This window comes from Thamnophis sirtalis, unplaced genomic scaffold (assembly GCF_051295495.1).
Source record: "Thamnophis sirtalis isolate CommonGarterSnake01/CBP01778 unplaced genomic scaffold, rThaSir2_p1.2 scaffold_1, whole genome shotgun sequence".
Taxonomy (NCBI): Eukaryota; Metazoa; Chordata; class Lepidosauria; order Squamata; family Natricidae; genus Thamnophis; species Thamnophis sirtalis.
Window position 1 is genome coordinate 24,553,758 of NW_028261381.1, and position 18,601 is coordinate 24,572,358.

At 37.3% G+C, this 18,601-nt stretch overlaps 1 protein-coding gene across 1 annotated transcript in view; it reads right to left on the reverse strand.

The window, feature by feature from the left end:
* MYO3B (myosin IIIB) overlaps nt 1–18,601 on the reverse strand; it is a 288,019-nt gene that overhangs the window by 114,118 nt on the left and 155,300 nt on the right. The window lies entirely within an intron of this gene.

The following is an 18,601-nucleotide window of genomic DNA, read 5'->3' on the forward strand; positions in this document are numbered from 1 at the left end:
TGTGCATCCATCTTGAGAATGTGAATGTAGAGAAGTTTCCTATTTCAAGAAAAATCACCAGCTTGGCAACTACTACAATGTGTAACAAAGGTAGTCCTCTATTTACAGTCATTCATTTAGTCACCATTCAAAGTTACAAAACTCTGCAAAAAGGGACTTACGCCCATTTTTCACACTTACACTTGCTGGGCCACAACCAGAAGCCTGTTTCCACACCCACTGCTGACCCACTGGATGCCCCCAAGTCTCTCCTTTTTATCTCCAAGTCATCAGACAAAGCAGTTGCCCTTGGTATGCTACTGTGGCCAGGAAAATTATATGACCATATCCACCAACACTAAGATCTGAGGTTGACTTTAAAAAAGAAAGTAGAAGATATAGACAAATATAAATTTTGATCCCAATACCTTTGTTTTAATCGAGTCCATTTATTCAATGAAATAAATTCTTCAAACAACAAAACCTGGTGAACTATCCCATTTCAAAAGCAGGATAAGTTTTATCTACACGTATACTGTATATGTATCTATCAGTGGTGGGTTTCAAAAATTTTTAGAACCTCTTCTGTAGACGTGGCCTGCTTTGTGGGAGTGGCCTGCCAGCCATTGACTGGGTGAGAGTGGCTTGCCATTCATGTGACTGGGTAGGAGTGGCTTGCCGGCCATGTGACCAGGTGGGCGTGGCCAACTTGTAAAATGTGGTGAAACTCACTTAACAACGCTCTTGCTTAGCAACCAAAATGTTGGCTTAGAAACTCTGGCATTTGAAGCACGCAAGTCTTAAAGCTGTCAAGTTACAAGACCCTTGCACCTCCAACCCTTTAGAAAAAAAACCCCAGGGGTGTTCAAACTTGACAGCTTTAAGACTTGTGGACTTCAACCAGAATTCCTCCTCTTGTTCTTCATCTTCATGATGTCCGGATGGGCGGGGGGAGGGAGCTGGAACTGGTACTAAACGGCACTGTAGATTTGTGTAACCTCTTCTATAGAAGAGGTTAGAACTGGCAGGAACCCATCCCTGGTGTCTATGTACAGTATGTATTTATGTGAAAAATCTATGTATTTTTCACTATGCATCAGAGGGGGGGAAAAGGACAAACTGATTGGTTTATTGTCAGAACCAATATCAAACATAACAACAAATGCAATATTCATTTACCCAGGTCACAATTATACAAAACAAGTGGGCTCTAGTAGTAAATGTTGTAGGATAAGATAATCCCTGTTCAGGATTCCAAACACTCTGATCCACTCCAGCTCCTGTTCTGTGGCCAGTTAGCACTTTTGTGTTTCACTGAACTATCTTGTGTCTTCACCCCTTTAGAGTTTTTCTCTTCAAGGTTTATTGTGGGGGCGGGGTGTCTTTATAAAAAAAAAATCTCAGGGTGTCTTCAAGTCTACTGATACCATCTCCTGGTTCACAGCTAGTGCAGGGCACATACTAACAATCTGGAAATAAAAGTAAGGATATGCCACTTTGTCAGTAGTGTATTAACCATTAAGCAGACTAAGCACGTGCTTAGGGCACCAGGCCCAAAGGAGGCACCACAAAGTTGAGAAAGGAAAAAAAACACCAATGAAGCTTGGCTTGGCTTCATTTGTACAGTATGTACAAAGGAAAGGGACACCAAGATTTGTTAGTGTTTAGGGCAGCAGTGAGACTTAATCAGCCACTGCACTTTATAATTCAGAGTATGGTTTCAAAAGTCCCCCCCCCAATAGGATTCAAAGATGTAGATTGTTATCATGATCTATGATGCACTGTATGATGAATCATAGCAGGATTAAATAATATGGAGACATATCTATTGTCTTCTCACATTGCCTTGTCCTAGAACATTAACATTTTTATTTCCTTTTGGAGTAGGTTTTCTATTACTCCATGTCATTAGTTGGTTCTTCCTGTCAAATTATCACTTTTCTAAATAAAAAACCTTTTAAAGTGCTTCATCCCCCAAACAAATACATGAAATGAAATGTCACATGCCTTCATTTATGCTAACACTACAGCTGTTCTAAATTAAAAATAAATACATGCATCAGACTTTGTGAATGAAAAAAATATATTCTTCTCTAGTAGTTGCCAATCAAAAGCTGCTTTGTTTCATTGCATCACCCAAATGAAATAAGACAATCTGCTCCCTGTTCACATGGTGCTTAGAAACATTTCAGCACACACCCACACATTGTGGTAGCATGCCATCTGCTACGAACAGGTGGTTAACCTAAGAATATGTAAAGCCTTTGTGCAGAATTTTTAGCACCTGCTTTAAGCCCAGAGGCCACCACTTCACATCCTGTTTCCTAAGTCATGTCTGATCCGGGCTAATATTCTCAAAGGGGCTACAAAACAGCGGCTTTGCCAGCCCTACCTGGTAAAACAGACAGGAAACATGACTAGCTGAGCTAATACTATTTTATTGAAAGGCTACATTAACAGAATTTTACAAGTCTGTTGATGCATTTTTGATCAGATACAGGTAGTCCTTGACTTACAACCCCAAATGTGACTGGAATTTCAGTTGTAAGTTAGTACAACTTCGTGCCAGCACCTTTACCTGCTTGATTCATCAGGGCGAGTCAGAGGTGGTATTCTGCCGGTTCGGACTGGTTGACCTGAACCAGTAGTGGAAATCATGGCTGGCCCCGCCCACCCGCCCCGGCTCTATGGCATCCCATTTAGGCACTTTTTTTAGCCAAAGCACATGCACGGAAAGATGAGTGCATGCACGGACGTGCATGCTCACATTTGCAGACCGGTAGGGAAGGTAAGTGAATACCAACCCTGGGGTGAGTCCTTCCTAAGGACCTTCTTCCTCTGATCTTTAAGCCACTAAGGGTTCCTACCTCTCTTATCTTACTGTTTCCTAGGCAGAGTCTCTTCCCCTTTCCCCCCATGGTTACCCATCCATAGCATTAAGGAGTGGAAATGATGGCTGATCTCCAAATAGGAATGCTATGCCTTACCTTGAGGAGTGCATGCAAAACAGCTAGGAGAAGAAAGAAGCACTCAGGAGAATTACAAGAGTGGGAGTGGATTTAAGATCAGACTCTTTGATACAGTGCCAGGAAAGAGACAGGCTGATACAGAGAGAGGAGAAGGAGGGGGGAAATCTGGAAAAATAAAATCTTTTTTTTCTTCAAAACTGAGAATAGTTGCTCCCCCCCCCCTCAGAGAACAAAACAGATTTCAAATGAAAATGTTAAAAAAAGGCCCTCTGCAAGACATTTTTAGTGATGACAGAAAAGTCCCACGTAAGGCCAGAGGAAAGAAATGCTGCCTCAGCATGGGCAATGAGAAATGTAGGTCACATAACCAAGGAAATGTCAACCTTCTAAATTCACATCTCAAGGGAAAGAAGCGAAGGAGATATTTCTGAGCAGAAACGTGCAACCTTTTTCTCTAGAGGAGAGAGGGAAAAGGATTCCATGCTGAACCCCATATTAGTATTATCGCTCCGTATTCAGCAGTAGGTTTCACATTTTGTTACCACCAGTTCGCACCACGCATGTGCCCCTTCCACGCATGTGCCCAGCCTTCCGTGGATGTGCTTTACTTGTACATACGCATGCACCCAGCCTCAAAAAAATGTGCCTAAATAGGACGGCATAGAGCCAGGGTCGGTGGGCAGGCCTACCCATGATTTCCACTACCGAACCGGCTGAATACCACCTCTGTCCATATTATCTTCTAAGGTTCTTTTAATCTCCAGATGCCAGCATTCAGGAAGACTGTTGTCTTTGGGCTAAAAGCTGTATGGTTTACTTTTTTATTTATTCTTCTATTTTTAAGTCTACACACCAACAATTACTTCCCCGTCTCAAGGATTTTTTTAGATCCGGTTAGTCTCTGCTAATTGAAAGACCCAATTTTCACACACACAAACATTGAATTACTCTCTGCCTCTCAGTTCACTGTCCCACTCCAACTTTTCTCCAGAGAGTTAGGGACAACTCCCTTTGCAACAGCAAAGATGGCAGAAGGGAAGGGTTATTTAGGAATGGGAGGGAGGTGTAATCAATTTTACTCCTGTAGAAGTAGGCCGCTCTACATTACAGGCAGTCTTCAACTTAACAGTCATTCATTTAAGGATGGTTCAAAGATACAACAGCCTTGCAAAAAGTGCCTTAGGACCTGTACTCTCACTTATGACTATAGCACTTCCCCCATGGTCATGTGATCACAATTCAGGTGTTTTTCAATGGGCTCGCATTTATGACAGGCTGCTGTGTCCTGCAGTCATATGATCATGATTTGTAACATTTTTACCAGTTTCCAGCAAAAACATCCCTTGGAATCTCTGGATTCATTTAATGACTTTGTGATTCACTTAACAATTTGCTGTGTGACCACCATAAAAATGATCATTAAAAATCAAGTCTTTTTATTTCTTTTTCAAATGATACCAATACTTTAAAAAAGATGCGAATTTGCTAGAATGGCAGAAGGGCATTAATAAATTTGTATGGGCAGGGAAGAAGCCAAGAATAAAACTAAAAATAATGCAAGAAGTGCGTGAGAGAGGAGGTTTGAAATTACCCAATTTAAAACTATATTATGAAGCAGTAGTTTTATCGGTAATTAGTGACTGGATTAATTTAACAGATGATAGAATACTTAATATCGAAGGGCATGATTTGGTATATAGTTGGCATGCTTACTTGCTATATGACAAAAAGGTAGATAAGAACTTTAAAAGTCATATTTTAAGGAATGCTCTACTGTGGGTTTGGAAAAAATATCAATACAAACTAAATGACAAGATACCCATGTGGGCAATTCCTAGACATGCAATAGAAAACATAAATATAGTACAAAAACAGGATGTAATTACATACATACAGACAGCTTCTTACCTTAGAAAGAGGTGTACTACAATTAAAACCCTTGAATGTACTAAAAGAGGAAAAGGTAATTCAAACATGGTTTCAGTATGGGCAGTTACAGGCCAGATGGAAAAGAGATCAAAAAATCGGTTTTATGCAAGACGAGGATAACTTACTAAAACAAATCAGAAATCAAAGTTCAATGCATATAAAGAGACTATATAATGCATTAATAGAAATGGATTCGGAAACAGAATTAGTTAAAGACTGTATGATAAAGTGGGCCCAAAATTTGTATTCCCCCCTTCCCAGTTTTATGTGAGCCGCCCTGAGTCCCCTCAGGGAAAAGGGCGGCCTACAAATTCTAATAAAAAACTAAAAAAAAAAAAAAAAAAAAAATTTGAAGAACCAATAATGTTGGATACATGGGAAAAGATCTGGGTAAGAAATGTAAAGTTTACACAAGCCCAAAATTTGAGAGAAAACTTTTATAAGATGTTTTATAGATGGCATTTAGATCCTAAAAACCTGGCCTCTATGTATCCAAATTTACAACCTAAATGCTGGAGATGTGATTATGCTGATGCTACTTACTTTCATATATGGTGGACTTGTAAAAAGGTTAAAGCATTTTGGATAAAAATATGGTGGATTATGCAAAATGTTCTTTAAAAAAGGATAAAGTTTATCCCTCAGTTATTTTTGTTAGGTATAATTACTGATTGTACAGTAGTAGAGATTAACCTGATTTTGCATTTAATAACCGCAGCTAGACTGCTGGTGGCGCAATACTGGAAGAAGGAAGACTTGCCTACTATTCAAGAATGGACATTGAAAGTAACAAACCTAGCTGAGATGGCTAAAATATCAGCACATCTCAAGGACCATTCAAACGAGAGATATAAACTGGAACGGAGAAGATGGATTGACTATACTCAAAATAAATATGGGACTAAGAAATTTCAGATAGTTTATGACTGAAGAAACAAGGAATGATATAATCTGTTTAGAGCTAGCCTAGCAAGGAGGAGTTAAAGCTCAAATGAAAGATGATATTAACGTTTTTTTAAAGTTTATTTTAGAATGTTTTTGTTAAAGATTTATACCCTGTATTGGTTCTGGGAAGTCGGGGGGGGGGCAAGGTTGGGGGGGTTGAGGGGGAAGGGTGGGGGGAAGGAAGTAAATATTTGTAAAAGTTTTTTTTTCTTCAAAATTCTCAATTAAAAAAAAGAGGCCTGACCTCAGAAGGCTGGGGAAAAAATCAAGTCTGGTCACTTACACCATACTGATTTACAACTGAAATTCCAGTCACAATTGTAGTTGTAAGTCAAGAACTACCAGTATCTGATCAAAAGGAAGACAACTCCTTTCATTGGGGAATGAGGACAGCACTTTGTATCTTGTATAAAAGGACCAAAGAAAGATAATGATTCAAAGATGCTTCAATCTTATTTCATGTTGTTGCTTAATTCCCATTTTTCAGTTTATCATTTTTTATGTGTGGGCCTACATATCAATACGGAAGAAAGAGTCTAGCTCTGGAAAAAATAGGGTAAAATTAGAAACAATAGACATTATAGATCTGCCAGCAAAAACAGTAATTCTGTGTTTAGTTCCGAGGTGGTATTCAGCAGCTTCTGACTAGTTCTGGAGAACCGGTAGTGGAAATTTTGTGTAGCTTCTGACTGGCCCTGCCCCTATCTATTCTCTGCCTCCGGAGTCCCAGCTGATCGGGAGGAAATGAGGATTTTGCAGTAACCTGAGGAGGGAATGGAGATTTTACAGTATCTTTCCCCTGGAGTGGGGATCGAAGGGAGATTTTGGAGTAACCGTCCCCTGACACGCCCACAGGAGCGGTAGCAAAAAAAATTGAATCCCACCACTGGTTTAGTTCTCTTGCTTTCTTGGTATTGTTTAATGAAATCAGAAATAACTTCACCTTCTATGTCCTTTTAGATGTTCCAACATGCAGTGACCCTATCTTCTTCATTTAATCTGATGCAGAAGGCAACAATCTTTGAGGATACCGGTAGTTAAGACACTTTATACAAAGATGAAACATTTGTTTTGTTTTATTTTAATTGGTAACAGAAGGAACACTCCAGCTACAGTAAAACTTTGGTGACTTCCACTGCTGAGAATTCAGAGAAGAAGTGGGTGGAGGAGGAGAAACTGTGTCATGTTATAGGAAAAGACTTGTGTAATTTCACATTCAATCAAATAATTGGAGGATGGCCTTGGGACTTTAACCTACTTTGATGGAATACTGTCTACCAAATTCACCAAACCTAATCATGAAAATGAATGAAGAGAATGTTAAACCATATGCTATGAAGAAATCTGAAAAGAATGTCAATGTTACTTTATGTCAAATGTCTGTTTTACTTAAAAACAGAAATCTGACCTTTTATCAATGTTCTGTCCTCCATTATTGATAACATTCAGCTAATTTTGTGATAGTGTTGTGGTCAGGAGGGGAACTGCTTAAAAGCCCATGTATGACTACAGTATTAATACATCATTTCCAGTGGGGAAGATTACATGTTAATTTTTCTGTGTGCAACTAATAAGCAAGAGTAAGAAAAAAAAGACAGCAAATAAAAAGAAAGAAAATGGCAATGAAGATTATTCTCCTACAGAAGAAAAATAAGCAAAACATCTTTTCTAATAGTAATGTGACAAATAATCAACCAAAATTAAACAACTCAAATGTTACAAGTCCAATTGTGGGATTCAGCAGGCTCAACCTATTCGGGGAGAACCAGTTGTTAACTTTCTAAGCAATTTGGAGAACCGGTTGTTGGAAGAAATCTCCTTTTGTTTTTTTCCACTTTACAAGGCTAATCCTGCAAGGAAGGAAGGAAGGAAACATTCTGGTGTTGTTTCTAGCCTAATCTTTATTGCCCTGCATACAGAAACTGCCTCTCCAGTTAACCCTTATTACATTGTAACAGCTAAGGCGAAGCGCACATCGATGTGAGTGATGTTGAGTTGGCCATGCCCACATGGTCACATGACCACCGAGCCATGCCTACCCAGCTGGTCATTAGGGCAGAGAACCGGTTGTTATATTATTTGAATCCCATCATTGGTTAAAACTCAATTTGAAAACAAATACCAATAGCAAAAATAAAAATAAAAAAAGCATTTCGGCTCCTCTAATATACAGATAGTCTTCAACTTACAAAGTTCATTTACTGACCATTTGAAGTTACCATGGCACTGAAAAAGTGGCTTATGGCTTGTTTTACACACTTACAATTATTGCGGGATCCCCATGCTCATGTGATCAAAATTCAGAAATTTCTAGCTGGTTCATATTTATGACTGTCGCAGTGTCCCAGGGTCACGTGATCCCCTTTTGTGACCTTCTGACAAGCAAAATCTATGGGGAAGCCAGGTTCAACTTAACAACCACATTACTAACTTAAAAGTGGCACAGTTGTTCACTTAACAACTGTGGCAAGAAAGGTTGTAAAATGGGGCAAAATTCACTTCACAAATGTCCATTTAGCAAGAGAAATGTTGGGCTCAGTTGTGGTTGTAAATGGAGGACTACCTCTACTTCAGGCTCTTTTCAAATACGGATCTCTTTTCAAAGTTTAGGTGTGTACTGACCTTAATACGACCTGAACCAAGCTGTGGAGGTAAAGATCTGGATGCAGCTGTTACTCTTGCCCTTGTTTGAGCCAAGTTGCCTGTTTGAAGAGAGAGGGGGGGGGAGGGAGGGAGGAAGGGAGAGAAAAGAAGAAAGCAACAACTATTAGAAATAATTATTAAAAAAAAGAAAAGTCCCCTTCAAGTGCAATGCAACTCCTGGCAACCACGTAATTCATCTGTGTTGCTTTCGTGGCAACAATATGAAAGTGGATTGCCACTGAGCAAAAAGATCATGAAAACTAGAAACTTAGGCAAACTAATATAAGTAACAACAATATGAACATTAGGTATTTTTCTTAGTCAAACTAGAAGCATGCTCTCATTGGATTTACAAATTAAACCAATCTTTGCAAATAGAATTAGAATTGCACCCATAAGCAACTCCATCCCAGCCTCCCAGAGGCCCTTTATAAAACTGTCTTTGCAGCAGCCTCTGTAAGCAGATTCAAGTGCATATTTTGCTTTCTGTACATAATCATTATATAGCAAAATAAGAACTGTCTGCAGGTTTGTATGGAAGCATCGTGAAGCCATGGGTATTAAGAGTAAGAAAAACAAGACTAATACTATAACTATAATAATGTGTGTGGGTGTGGGATGGTGGTGGTAAATAATATTCAAAGCAATGAAAACAGTGAGAAGTGGGCAAAAAAATTAAATACAGGAACCAAAAAAAAAAAAAAGAAATTTAACTTAATTTAGTTTATCCCAATTCCACTCATCAGTCTTCCAGGCCATTCTATCCAGAGGTAGGTTGCTCCTGGTTTGGCCCAAATCGGTAGTGGCAGTGGTGGGAGGCTCCACCCACCCACTTCTGTGCATGTGCAGAAGCATCACGCCCACAAGCAAGCAGACGCGCAAGCATGAGCTAACCTGCAGTGCTGGGATTTGAAACCCACCTCTGATTTTATTCTTGCAAGTTATGCCTGCTTCTACTAGATCCATTTCAACTGGTTCCTACCAGTTCGCACCTATTCGGTAGAACCGGTTCGTCAAATCTACCGAACCGGTTAGAAGAGGTTCCACCAGTCGACCCGGAAAGCGGGCCACACCTACAGAAGAGGTTCCAAAAATTTTTGAAACCCACCACTGCCACACACACACACACACACACACAGAGACAGACAGACAGACACAGAGAGAGAAAGAGAAAGAAAGGAAGAAATAAGTAAAGAAAAAGAAAAAAGAAAGAAAAAAGAGTGAGAGAGATGAAAGAAAAAAAGAAAAAAGTGACAGAGAGACAAAAGGAAGGAGAGAGGGAGAGAGAGAGAGAAAGAAAACACATGGCCAGCAAGCCACTCCCACCAGGTCACATGGCTGGCAAGCCACTCCCACAAAGGAGGCCACACCCACAGAGTAGGTTCCAATTTTTTTTGAAACCCACCACTGATCCATTTGTAAATCTGACTAATTTGGCCCAGATTCATTTACAGCAGAGAGCCAGTTTGGTGTACTGGTTAAGGCAACCAGACTAGAAATCAAAACACCATGAGTTCTAGTCCCACCTTAGGATAAAAGTTGGCTGGTGACATTGCACTAGTTGTGTTCTCTCAGCCCAATTCATAGTGTAAGGTTGCTACTGTGAGAAAAATAGAAGGAGGAAAGAGTATTACGTATGTTCACTGCCTTGAGTTATGTATAAAAATTATAAAGGTGGGATAAATATAAACAAATAAATAAACAAATAAAAATATGGAACTCCCCCGTTACTATCATTATTGGCACACACTTTAAGTGCTACATTATAGAGGCTGTAATAAGCATTAGTAAAGCAACTTTATTTCAATCAATCTTTATTTCAGTCTATCAATACAATAGATATTAGCTATTTGCAAGAACTTTTGAATAAACTTGTTTTCAGATGTGATATTAACAATTCAACAGCTAAGAATTGGAAAGAATATTAATTACATTTCTTATGATTTTAAGGTTAAATATATTCAACTGAAACCTCCCTATTTATTGGTCAGTCCAGAATAAGTTTTAAAAGGTCTGACTCTTAAGTTTGGTATGGGGGTATACTTACACATACTGCATGAGCCTGTCATATTGTTATGCCATTTTGGTTCAATGTTTGTTTATATGGTATTATTAATATTGATGGAATATATGAATGTAGATATATACCATACACCAAAATGTTAGTTTTTATATTATATATAATTACAATTGTATGAAAAATAATTAGAGCAATAAAGAATAAAGAAGAATGTATATAAATTTATAATTATGTGAAGAATTATTGTTTTATTGATTATAGACAGAAAAGATGACTGCTCTATAGCAGGAAGGTAGCAGAACACTATATTTATAGTCATGGATTAGAAACATGTAATGTGCATTTTATTTATGAGCTGACTCTTTATCAAAGTGAAGACTGGTGATTTCATTTTTTTGAGGTCAAGATATAAAGATTTATTTTAAGATAAGGCCAAACTATTATTTCTATGTAATATAAAATGATTTAAGACTTTTTTCCTCCTTCTGTTCCCTTTTATATTTTAGTATTTTTTTTCTCTTCCCTTTCCTTCTTAACCCATTCAGTCTTCTTTAATATAGTTGTGATATATTTCAACTACTTTCAACATGCCTATAAAATATACATAAAGTACATTTTCATAGTTTTGTGTGTGATCTCATTATCATTGGGCCACTTGCACCAATTTATTGGATTCAGCAACCAACTTTTAAGTCCATATTAATACAAATATTCCTTAATTCAGGCTTGTTCATTTCATTATGTCCTCTTTTTAAACCAACAAATATAGGCGAGGGGGGAGGGAGGGAGAGATGTAAAACAAATTAATGACAAAATGGAAATTTGGGAAAGAAAGTAGTAGATGTTATAAACAGAGAGATGGGAAAGAATAACCTAGCATTATTGGAGTTAAGAAAGAAGGAATATTGCTTGAGATTCAGAGCAATTCTATAGGATTCTGATGAATACATTAGAGAAAAAAATAATTAAAGCTTAACCAGGTTTTTTTTTAATAAGATGAAGAGGATTTACAGGCAAAAATTGATAAAGCCTAGAATAAATACAAGATTTGCAAAATTAAGAAAAGTTCCAGGGTTGTTTTGATGTACTTTGTCAGGAAAAAGACAAGAGATCAAGTTCTGCTATAACATTTTAATATAAGACTGAAGATTGATAATAGAGATGTAATTGTGCTTACAAAAATTCTGATTAGAATAAGCATACTTCTTTTTGACTGATAGACTTAAGCAGAAAAATATTCAATTTCAGTGGGATAAACAGGAAGACAGGGTTTTTTCCCCTTTCAAACAGTGGAGGTTTGACTGAATTTTGGGCAGGAATCAAGACAATTTCTCCAAAAATTCAAAGAAGATATAAAAGGATATAACTAACCAGGGGTGTCAAACTTGCAATGATACGTCATCACATGACATATCACAACTTTTTCCCCCTTCACTAAAATGGGGCTGGGCATGGCTAACATGTGACACATCTGGCCCGTGGGCATGAGTTTGACACCCCTGTGACAAATAAGTCTTCACAGAAACTTTTACAGGTGCAACAAAAAAATAAAAGGGATGATACAAAATTTGTGTCATGCTACATGTTTTGCATTTTTTCCACTCATCCACAGTCTTTTTTCAGTTCATCATGCCACTAAGGAATATTTTCATTTCTATTAGTATAATCCCACACACTTCTATAGCCACTGTAATAACTCTTTTCTACCGTGTTCCATGCAGTTTCCTCATGATCTTTCTTTTACATTCATTTAACTATTTTCTGATATCTTTTCATATAAGATTGGTACTTCCTCTTCCTGTAATTGTTCTATTTTCCTTCTTATTTTTCTTATTTTCTTCTGTGTCTTATTTCCTCTCAAGATCCATTTGTGACCCTCCCAAAAATTGTTTCTCACATTCAAAGCTACAAAATAATCAAATTGATTCAACACTAGAATGAGGATCTTCACAGGGCACAACAATTTAATACTTATATTTTTTTTTAGAATTATAAATCCATTAAAAAAGAAACACAAGTGTAAGATTTAAATCCTGTTTACAAAATATGTAAGATTCAGCTTCTGCATATTTTCTACCCTGTGTAGAGGTTGGATTAAGACTCCTATTTACATTCATCTGTTTACCATATGTATACCAAAGTAGACATCCTTAAATCAGTTATTTGAAACTGACATTTTCTACATTTTCTACATGGGTATTCATTAGGTGATTTTCATTCATTCTTTGATCTTTGAATGACCTAATCACTTTCTTTTGTACCCTCTTATCTTGTTCTCACCCATGTACAGTATTTAGATCACGAATAAAAAACACACCTTTTCTCCATGTTTTCAGAAAGTTTTATTATTTCTCCTAACGCATCTTTGGTTCTTTCGTCAGAACCATTTGTTGAAACATGACAATTAACTAAGACCAACCTATAGAGTCCTACTTCCTTATGTATATACAATAATCCACAAGATATTAATTCATATTTTCTGACATGTATGTCAGCTTGTTTTATCCCTAATTAAATCTACCCCTTTAATTCCTTCATTAAATTTATTCATTATCACAACACAAAATTTATTATTTATTGCAAAAACTATCCAAAGAATTTTATGGCAGGTTACAATCCATAAGGAAAATTTATTTATTTTTCTTTCTTTAATTTGTTATGAGTAAAATAAAGCAATGTCAAACTGAATAAATACTTTTGTTTAAAATGCAATTTAAACTAAAGAAATAAAGAAACAATTTAAATAATATAATGTTATAGATGGGAATGCAGTGGCTGAGAAGCTAAGACACTGAGCTTATGGATCAGAACAGTTGGCAGTTTGGTGGTTCAAATCCCTAGTGAGTTCCTGTTACTTGTCCCAGCTTCTGTCAACCTAGTAGTTCCAAAGCATGTAAAAAATGCAAATAGAAAAATAAGGACCACCTTGGTGGGAAGGTAACAGTGTTCCGTATGCCTTCGGTATTTAGTCATGCTGGCCACATGACCACGGAGACGTCTTTGGACAGTGCTGGGTCTTCGGCTTAGAAACAGAGAGGAGCACCGCCCCTTAGAGTTGGGAACAACTAGCACATATGGGCAAGGGGAACCTTTCCTTTACCTATATATTTATTTGATAAACCGGGAATACTAATAGAGGAGAAATTGATAGAGAAAACTATGAATTGATAGTCAGACTATGATTGTGAAGTCTTAAATGTGACAGAAAAAAAGAAATCAGAGTCATCTGACTCTAAAGAAAAATGTTAGTGCTACTTGATTTTTAATGAAAGAGAACTTTCCCACATATGAGACAGCAAGTAGAGTTCCTTTGCAGATATTAATAGCCTGTTTTCCCCAAAATAAGACCTCCCCAGATAATAAACCCAATGGGGCTTTTGAGTGCATGCACTAAAATAAGCCCTCCCCTTAAAATAAGCCCTCCCCCAAAATATTGCAATATAGCAGCAGCCATGAGGTGACCATGGTCTCTGCCTCCTGCACCTCAAAAATAATAAGACCTCCCCAAAAATAAGATCAAGTGCTTATTTCGGGGGTCAAAAGAAAATAAGGATCAAAAATGTCCTTCCAGTTGTCATCCATTCATCATTTTCAGGTGTTTTTAAGATCTGGTTCATTTGGGCTGCCAATCTTTTGGCACACTTGTAAGTGCCTTTAACCAGAAGCCATGTAACTCATCTGGTCCAGGTGCACTCCAGTTCTTCACTTTTCTTAACTGTCTTTGCACCATTTCGTTTGTTATTTTCATATCTTCCATTTTATGCACTTTAATAGAATTCTCAATCTGTTTGATCCATTTTGTATTTCTGTTGTGCTTCTTGTTGTTTTCCCACAAATAATAATAATAATAATAATAATAATAATAATAATAATAATAATAATAATAATAATAATAATTTTATCACATTATCAAATACCTGGGCAATACCAGTTATAAGATACACAGCTGGCATAGTTAACTGGACACAAGCTGATTTGGACCTTTTGGACCGAAAAACCAGGAAACTAATGACAATGCACTACAGTTTACATCCACGTGGTGATACTGATAGACTATATCTGCCCCGAAAATCAGGTGGCAGAGGATTATTACAAGTGAAGCAAACAGTTGAAGAAGAAAAACATGCACTGGCTGATTATTTAAAAGACACTCAAGAACATCTATTAATCGAAGTAAAGAACAAAAATCTACTGAAGGCCCAACAGACAAAACAAGAATACAGAAAAGATGTGATAAAATCAAGAATGGAGAGTTGGCAGAACAAAGCACTGCATGGTCAATTTCTGGAAAAAATAAAAGATAAAGTGGACAGTGAACAAACTTGGTTATGGTTAAAAACAGGTACATTAAAGAAAGAAACAGAGTCACTAATCCTGGCTGCGCAAGAACAAGCTATCCGCACAAATGCTATTAAGGCCAAAATCGAAAAATCCTCTGATGATGCCAAATGCAGACTTTGCAAAGAAGCTGATGAAACTGTTGATCACATACTCAGCTGCTGTAAAAAAATCGCGCAGACTGATTATAAATTGCGGCACAATTCAGTAGCACAAATGATCCATTGGAATTTGTGCAAAAATTATAATATTAAAACAGCAACAAACTGGTGGGAACATCAGCCTGAAAAAGTCACCGAAAATCAGATGGTCAAGATCTTGTGGGATTTCCGTATACAAACCGACAAAATACTGGCGCATAATACACCAGACATCACACTGGTTGAGAAAAATAAGGTCACAATCATAGACATCGCAATACCAGGTGATAGCAGGGTCGCCGAGAAGGAACATGAAAAAATCGCAAGATACCAGGACTTAAAAATCGAAATTCAACGACTATGGCACAAACCAGCAGTGGTAATTCCAGTGGTAATTGGCACACTGGGTGCTATTCCAAAAGCACTGGAATTACATTTGAAACAGTTAAAAATTGACAAAATCACCATCAGTCAAATGCAAAAAGCCGCACTGCTTGGATCTGCACGCATATTACGAAAATACGTTACGACGTCCTAGGCCCCTGGGTGGGGCCCGACTAGTAACCAATGCCAAATCCGGCGAAACAACTGGCCGCTGTGATACAATTGTATAATAATAATAATTCCGTATACAAACGGACAAAATACTGGCACATAATACACCAGACATCACACTGGTTGAGAAAAACAAGGTTACAATCATAGATATTGCAATACCAGGCGATAGCAGGGTCGCCGAGAAGGAACATGAAAAAATCGCAAAATACCAGGACTTAAAAATCGAAATTTTGTGCAGGACAAAGTAGGTCTCTCCCACTCTGCTCTAAGTTTTGTTTGATTTAATCTTATCATGAGCTGAATCCGTTTACTGCGAGGACAATAATTGCTTATCAACATTTTAGCTTCTTCTCTTTTTCTCCTCCGAAAAATTATTTACTCAGAGGCTTTTAAAATGGCGCCGAGCAGGCTGGTTTCTCCGGTAATAACGAACACTTTTTGCTAATTCTTACAAGACTTCAAAAGAATTCAAAACAAAAGAGATAGCTTATCAAATGTTTTGGTTTCACAATAGAAGAATTTTACTCCTTCATTAACTTTGCTTATTTGGAAGTTAAATGGTGATGAATCTGTTGAACGGTCTTGTTACAATGTTTACTCACTGAAAGTTTTGCCAAGCCTTAAACTTCAAAATAAAAGCCTCTTTACTTAAAGCTGCATATTTAGGCTATAGAGTTTTATTAACTGCAGGCAGACAAATTTTGAAATGGCCTCAAAACCAAATATTAACTTGAAGTCGTCACCCTCTACTTCCAGGGGCACATCCTCAGTGCCTGGCACAAAGCTGCAGCCTCCGCTTCCTACGCCCCCTGCTGGGGATGTGTTAACGAAAGAATTTTTTCTGAGTAATCTAAGCGAGGCTCTTAATGCACAGACAATTAAAATGGAAGATAAATTTAGAGATAATAGAGAGGAGAGAAAAGAGGAAATAAAAGAAATGAAAGAAGAAATTAAAAGTGAAATTAAAAGTGAAATAAAAGGACTTAAACAGGAGTTGTATGAGAAATTTGAGGCTAAGGTTGATAAAATTAGAGACGACATGCTGAGTCTTGTAACTGTATTAACAGAACATATTTCTGGAGTGGAAGATACTCTAGAGGTTCTTAATGATGCCAATGCTAACTTGACATTGAAAACAGAGGTGGTGGAACAAAAAGTGGAAAATGCTGAAAAAGAAATTATTATGATACAGTACCGACAAATGGAGCTCGCATTAAGAGTAAGGGGGCTGCGTGAGGAGAAACAGGAGAACCTGAAACAGATCCTATCGGAAGCTTTTGACCGCCTGATGGGAAGACCAGGGACCAACCAAGGCTGGCAAATTGACAAAGCTTACCGCGTTAACTCCTGGCTGGCAAAGCAGAAGCAGCTTCCTCGAGACATCGTTATATATTTTACTACAAGAGAGTTCAGAAATATGGTACTGCAAGCGTCTTATAACACTAAGCTTCAAATTGGCGGTCAAGACCTGGCTGTTTTGAAAGAGATACCACCTCAAATGTTAAGAGCCAGAAGAGACTACGCTTTTTTGGCCGAAGAACTCAGAAACCGTCAGATACAGTATAGATGGGATGCACCATTCGGCATCATATTTACATTTGATAAGCAAAGGTACCGCCTCAACTCTGTATGGAAAGCCCGAGATTTTTATTATAATATATTGAAGGCCGGACACCCTGCACCATCTGGACCTAGAATGCATATAAAGAGGATATATAATGTATTAATACAGATGGATTCGGAAACAGAATTAGTTAAAGATTGTATGATAAAATGGGCTCAAAATATTGAGGAACCAATAATGTTGGATACATGGGAAAGAATTTGGGTAAGAAATGTGAAATTTACACAAGCTCAAAATCTGAGAGAAAATTTTTACAAGATGTTCTACAGATGGCATTTAGATCCTAAAAAGTTGGCTTCTATGTATCCGAATGTACAGCCTAAATGTTGGAGGTGTGGTTCTCTCGATGCTACATATTATCATATATGGTGGACCTGCCAAAAGGTTAAGGCATTTTGGATAAAAATATGGTGGGTCATGCAAAATGTTTTTAAAAGAAGGATAAAGTTTATTCCTCAGTTATTTTTACTAGGTATATGTACTGATTTTACAGTGGTAGAGACCAATTTGATTCTGCACCTGATAACTGCAGCAAGACTGTTGGTGGCGCAATATTGGAAGAAGGAAGACTTGCCTACAATCCAAGAATGGACATTGAAAGTAACAAACTTAGCTGAAATGGCTAAAATATCGGCATATCTCAAAGATCATTCAAATGAGAGATATAAACGAGACTGGAAAAAATGGATTGACTATATACAAAATAAATACGGGACTAAGAAATTCCAGTTAGCCTATGCTTAAGATCAGAAATGATTTAAACTGTTAAAAGTCAGTTCAGTAAGAAGAAGCTAAGTTCAATCTAGAATGTCATTAATTTCTTTATTTCTTTTTTCTCAATAGATTTTAGACTGTGCTAGTTAAAAATCCATACCGTGTACGGGTTCTGGGAAGTCGGGGGGGGGAAGGAGGAGGGGGGATGGGGGGGTGGAGGGAGGGAGGGGTATACACAACAAAAAAAAATTGTACTTCAATGTCTTAATGATTGACAAATGATGACATGTTTGTGTTTTTTTTAAAGAAAAATAAAAAAGCTCTCTTAAAAAAATAATAATAATAATAATAAAAAAAAAAAAAGAAAATAAAAAAAAATCGAAATTCAACGACTATGGCACAAACCAGCAGTGGTAATTCCAGTGGTAATTGGCACACTGGGTGCTATTCCAAAAGCACTGGAATTACATTTAAAACAGTTAAAAATTGACAAAATCACCATCAGTCAAATGCAAAAAGCTGCACTGCTTGGATCTGCACGCATATTACGAAAATACGTTACGACGTCCTTGGCCCCTGGGTGGGGCCCGACTAGTAACCAATGCCAAATCCGGCAAAACAACTGGCCGCTGTGATACAATTGTATAATAATAATAATAATAATAATAATAATAATAATAATAATAATAATAATAATAATAATAATAATAATAATAATAATAATAATAATAATTCGGCACAA